The sequence below is a fragment of the Natrix helvetica genome (assembly GCF_964273705.1).
Source record: "Natrix helvetica genome assembly, chromosome: 1".
Lineage (NCBI taxonomy): Eukaryota > Metazoa > Chordata > Lepidosauria > Squamata > Natricidae > Natrix > Natrix helvetica.
In genome coordinates this window covers 243,048,737-243,055,412 of record NC_138548.1, presented here as the reverse complement: position 1 = coordinate 243,055,412, position 6,676 = coordinate 243,048,737, and positions in this window count along the sequence as shown.

Below are 6,676 nucleotides of genomic sequence, written 5' to 3'. Positions count from 1 at the left end.
ACATCTTGTCCATTTTCTCTCCCCTACTGTGTTGGGGCGCCGGCTTCATGCCAAAGAAACTCTAAAAGGGCATCACGCTGTCTGGTCTGGTGCACTCACAAAACTTTCCAGCAAGTTGATATCTGCTTTGGGAGCCCCTTTGGTGAAGAATTCAGCAATAAATCTAAGGAATGTAACAACAAAACAGTAACAACAACATCTGTGTCTTCATTCCTCACTTGGAAAAGCTGTCGCATTGTTTGAAAAATAAAACAAAACGTGACACTCACTTATTCAAATTTAAAAGAGATGCATGAACTCTGGGGCATCTTTCATGCCAATTCAATAAATATAAGTTTATATTTATTAATATTTTCCCCAGAAAACTTCAGGTGATTAGTCTTTCTATACCTCTGTGGGCCATGTTAGGAAGAGAGATGATGAGCAAGGACATCTAGTTTCATAGCTCATTAGGGATTTGGATGATGGAATTCTAACTTGACTACGGAACTCTAATTTGTACCACTTAATTTCCCATACTATGCAGTTGAAATGTTGACCATTTGGGTCCTGTCCATTAGTGCCTGGCAATATGTCATTACCTTATGTCCTGCAATGTGCATGACAGCTGGTTTTATAAGAGAGAGGGGTGGGTTGGAGAGAGGGAGAGAGGGAGAAAGAGAGAAAGATCTCTCTACACACACACACACACACACACACACACACACACACACACACACACTTTACTGCTTATATTGAAAAGCAGATCATAAATATTGTACATTTTAACAATCTCCTTATATGTTTGTACATGAAGGAACATTTGTTATAATGGATCAGAAAAAGACACTGTTCTTTATATCAACTTGAAAGTTTTAACTTAGTACATAAGCTGGCTTGAAATAGGAATAAGTAAGTACACATGTTGGAAAAGTCTGGGGCAGTTTGCAACAAAGTCGGATACCTTCACTTATGTTATTTAGGCTACTAACCTGAAAGAAAATCAGGTTGAATGCTGGGATGGCAGAACAAGAACTGCACCAGGGAGCCTGGCAATTAATCATGGATTGTTAGCAGGAGTTTCTTCAGCTTGTGGAAGTGGGATGGTGAGTCTTGGCAGCTGCCCCAGTCTTCTCCCCTGAATGTCAGCTCCATTCATGGGCTGGCCGGAGCTGACACCCTACCTGCCAGATCTAGTTTTTCAGTCTCAAGATCATCTCCAGACAGTGCCCACTGAAGGGCAGACAAACCTGCCAATTGTGAAGACCACAAAAGCTTAATGCAGCCACTTTGTCTCTTTTTATCCCCAAAAATGTTGAATAGTTCAGCTTTCCTACTCCTTCCAGTGATGTCACTATATTACCAGCCATGCATAACGTGTACCATCTGCAATTCTTATGCCGTGTCAACACGAAGCAAAATCCGAATCTGAAATATCTTTTAGCAAAGGGAACTTGCATATCCACTTCTCCACCGTCGGAGAGTTTTAAATCAGAACTCAAACAAATATATCCTCCTCCAACCTTTCATAGTGTCAGCCTCTGTTTTGCTATTTGCTTTCGGCAAACAACCCGGGAAGAGAAGGGACACTACCATGAAAGGGGTGGAACCTGTTGCGCAATTCCCTCTCATCCTGAGAGAAGAAGAACCATCCTCCTCATCGGGGGAAAGTGAAACCGAATCTGATGACGACCGTCTGGTAAGTTCCCAATTGGGCCCCTTGACCATCCCAGTAGAACTTAAAGTGCCCTCTATTGGCGCCCAAGCAAAAATGCTGGCCCTTTTAGACTCGGGATGCACACGTTGCATTGTTAGCCCAGAAGTGGTAGAGAAAATAGGCTTGAAACTGAGAACTTTGAAAGTCCCCATTGCTTTTTGCCAACTAGATGGATCTTTACCTGGGGGAGGGTGCCCATTTTGTGACTGAACCTATAGACACGTGGAAACATTATGTTTCATTGTGGCCCCAGGAATGGACCGACCTCTCATACTGGGCTTACCCTGGTTGCATAAATGGAACCCACACATCAACTGGAAGAAAGGGTGGTTGTGCATCCGATCCGCTAAACCCCCTGAAGGAGATGGGTTTCCAATATTACCAACGCTGAACCTAACCTAGCATCCACAGTGCAGGAAAAAATTGAGGGGGAGGAGAAAATCCCAAAGGAATATTGGGACCTAAAGGACGTTTTCAGTGAAAAATCCTCTGATAAATTACCCCCTCACTGCACGATGGATTGCAGCATTGAGATCCTCCCAGGAGTAAAACTTCCAAAACCTCAGATTTACTCGATGACCCCACACGAGATGGAGGAATTACGGAAGTTTATTGACAAAAATTTGAAAAGGGGATTTATTGAACCTGCTAGGCCATGTGTGGCCGCCCCTGTGTTGTTTAGAGAAAAAAAAGTTGGCTCCTTTCGTCTGTGTAAATTACAAAAATTTTAAGTGGGGGGACTGCAGGGGGTAGTGTGCAGGTGTGCTGCACCCATAATGCAACGCATGACCCCCCAGTGCGCATGCATGCACTACAGGCACGACCCCCCCATTTTTTGTATTCTTTTTTTGCCCTCCCCAGGCTCCAGAGGCTTTATAGGAGCCTAGGGAGGACGAAAATAGCCTCCCCCCCCAGAAGCTTGAGGGACCTTCAGGACGCTTCCCTGAAGCCTCTGGAGCAGTCTAAACGAGCCTCCGAGCAAACCGGAAGTCCGTTCCCGAACTTCCGGTTTGCCCATAGGGCCGTTTTTTTGCGCTCTGGAGGCTTCAGGTAAGCTCATGAAGCCTCTGTAGGCCTTCGGGGGCGGCAGGGGAGGCTATTTTTGCCCTCCCCAGGCTCCTATAGAGCCTCTGGAGCCTGGGGAGGGTGAAAAATGGCTTTAAAAAGGGTGAACTCAGCTGGCCAGCGTGCACATGCGCGCTGGCCAGCTGACAGGGCAGTGCCTCGCGTGCCCTGACAAATGGCTCCACGTGCCACTTGTGGCACGCATGCCAGTAGGTTCCCCATCACTGGTATACCCCCTCCCTCTGATGAAGGATATGTTGGCCCATTTGGGTAAAGGGAAGATCTTCACGAAATTGGACCTAAGAGAGGCTTACTACAGGGTAGAAATCAAAGAGGGAGATGAATGGAAAACTGCTTTTAACTGCCCACTCGGGTGTTTTCAATTCATAGTACTCCCGTTTGGCTTACAGGGGGTGCCAACTGTCTTCATGCAATTAATAAATGAAGTTTTACATGAACACCTGTACAAGGGCATGATGGTCTACCTTGACGACATCCTTATCTACACAGAAACACGTGATGAACACGTGACTTTAGTATGATCACTACTCAAGAAACTCCAGGCCACAGAATTTTATGCCAAATTGTCTAAATGTGAATTTCATCAAGAGAAAATTGATTACTGGGGCTACCGCATCTCCCACAATGGCATCGAGATGGACCCAGCGAAAGTCCAGGATGTAACTGAATGGGCACCTCCTCGCACCCGCAAACAATTACAGTTTTTTGGGATTTGCAAATTTTTATCATCAATTTATCCCCTCGTTCGCCAGCATTGCTCTGCCCATTACAAATCTCCTAAAGTCCAAAGGGGAGGCCAAACCTAGACCGGGTAAGCCTTTGAATTGGACTATGGAGTGTCAAGCCGCTTTCAAGAAATTAAAGCGACTTTTTGCAGCTGAACCCGTTTTGAAACACCCAGATATGGAGGCACCATTTATCATTCAAGCTGATGCCAGTGATGTGGCGGTGGGGGCAGTATTACTTCAAACAAACACTAATGGAAAATTGCAGCCATGCACTTACACCTCTCGCAAACTGACAGAGACAGAGACACGATGGGCTATATGGAAAAAGGAAGCTTTTGCGGTCAGATGGGCTTTGATGACCTGGCAACATTTCCTAGAAGGGGCGAAACACCCTTTTGAAGTATGGACTGATCATAAGAATTTGGAAGCTTTGAAGACCCCACGTAAACTATCTGCTAAACAGGTGCGTTGGGCGCAACATTTCAACTGTTTCAACTTTACCCTCAAGTACAATCTGGGGGGTGGGGAGAATTTCATGCCTGATGCTTTGTTTCGGCTTCCCCAATACAACAGCTCTAAGCTGAGCGTAGTTCACCCAGTCATCCCAGCAAAAGGTCTAGCTGCCCCGGTGATTACTAGAAGCGAAGGCATTTTGAATTTAGATGTCACGACGGACCTCATGTGCAAACTCAAGGAGGGCCTTGTGTCCGATGACTGGTTCAAGGAACATTCAAATGAATGCACTATGAAGGATGGACTGGCTTGGGTAGGAGCTAAATTATATGTTCCTCCAGACCTGAAAACTAATGTTCTTCAGGGGGCCCACGATTCAAGAATGGCAGGCCATTTTGGATTTATAAAGACTTTATATCTGGTTAAGAGACAATTTTGGTGGCCTTCACTGAAAAAAGATATTGAGTCCTACATAGCCAGTTGCCCTGTTTGTGCTGCCACAAAACGCCCACCAGGAAAATCCCAGGATCTTCTCCAAAGTGTGGCCTGCCCTGAGGCCCCATGGAAGGAGATATCGATGGAGTTCATTGTCGAATTGTAAGAGAGTTTAGGCAACACCATAATTTGGGTAATTACTGACCTGTTTCCAAACAAGTTCATTTTGTACCCTGTTACAAAATCCCATCAGCTAAATTGTTAACTAAGTTGCTGCAACAGTTGTATGAGGACCAGTCGGGAGTCACTTTTTTTCAACACCAGTAAACTTGCATTGTGGTTTAGCTGTCATAGGTATGTGATCTAGGTAATCGGTGTTTTCGTTTTCTTTCATCTTAATTTAAATTGGGATTTCAGCGGTGAGCAGAATCTAAAATCCAATTTAAACACCCACAAAGGATCAGATCCATATTAATCCCATAATATCAATAATTAATAGAAAGCCCTTTACAGAATATTTCAAAAGGTATTTCGGTGTCAAGCTGAAAGACTTCAAAAACTGAAGTGATGTTTCATTCCAGATTTATAATATTCAGGAGCTGTGGGGGGACATTAATGGGGGTGGGGTGAGTAGGGTCACCCTTCTCTAGTTCCGTCCCTTGAAAACGGCATATTGCTTGGCCCATCTTAAGAACTGAGAGCTGCTGAGGCAGAAACACTCTTATTGTCATATCATAAGTTTTAGATAGAGTGGGCTGCTGAGCAAAATACGGCTCAGCATTTAACAATACGAGAGTATTCAATGCAGAATCGTATGTAGGGGCCAGCTGTATACACTTACCGTGCATACCACAGCTGCATATAGGCGATGGTTTGCATGATGCACTAACCCATGATTTAACTATAATTGATCTACAAAATAAACTAGGGCAGGGGTGTCAAACTTGATTTCATTGAGGGCTGCATCAGGGTTGTGTTTGACCTCAGGGAGCCAGAGTGGGTGTGGCTGGGATGGATGTGGCCAGCACGACGTCACTCCTGTCAGGATTGCCTGTGGCGGCCTAAGTGCTCTGCTCCATTTTCACTGGCAGAGGGTTGCAGGAGGCTGTGGCAGCCGAAAACGGAGCTTGGGAGCCCATTTTCTCTGGCAGAAACACCACAGGCCAGTCTTTCGCTGTTTCCAGGGCGACCCTACGGGCCAGATCTAAGTACCCACCCACCCCCCGGCCGGATCTGCCCTCCAGGGCTTGAGTTTGACACTCCTCAAGTAGGGTTTTACCCAAATTAAAACTAGTTTCCTCAGATCAACCTTTCTGTATTCAAAACACACTGACCAGAAACTAACAAGAAGTTCTCACGAAATGCTAGATTAAAGCTTGATTCATATTCACTATATAGCCATGATTTAAATTCTTGGAGAAACACAGCTGTACCATGTACACTTGCCCATTTCCCATAGCTACAGTCCCTTCATACTTCCCTGTGGAGCTAAACTTCGGTAGGGAACATTGAACTGTGGCAGCTTCCCTCTGTCATCATGTTGCAACCGGAGTCGGCCTGATCCGGACCACAATACGTATGTGCAAAGAAATGCTTGCAAATTGAAAACAAAACCCGGAGCCGCACATTCCCTCTGCAGTGCTAACACTGGAGGGACCCATCGGTCCTTGAGCTCCATCTGCTGCGTGGCAAGAATGCCTGCACCATCTCAAAAGCTCTCCAATGTTAGAGGCATCCTTCCCTCTTTTGTGAATATAATATTCCATGTTTTTCTTTGTATTTGTACTCAAGAGGCCAAACATTCAAGGTGACAGAACCAATGCAGCCAAAGTACTATCTGACCCTGCAAAAAAATCAGGGGCTTTTTCAATGATGGATGCAAAGGAAACACGATTCCTTAGACCAAAGGTCAGCAACCTTACATACCCAAAGAGCCACAAAGGTCCTAACCGGAAGCCTCCCCCCCCCGGGTTCAATTCTGGAGCTGACCGAAAGTCCGGTTCCCTCACCCATAGACTCTCCTCCTAGCATGCTGTCCTTTTTCCTCTATCTGTCCTGACCGAAAGTCCTATTAATTGTGGAGCCCACCGCGACAGAGAACTGCAGCAGAGGGATGAAAGAGCCACAACTGGGGGGTTGCTGACCCCTGCCTTAGACCCCTTTCTACTCCTCAGGATGCCTCGGTTACTAACAGATCCCACAGCAGTGTTTCTTAATCCTGGCAACTAAATGTCTGGATTTCAACTCCAGAATTGGAGTAGAGACATCTCAAAGTTGC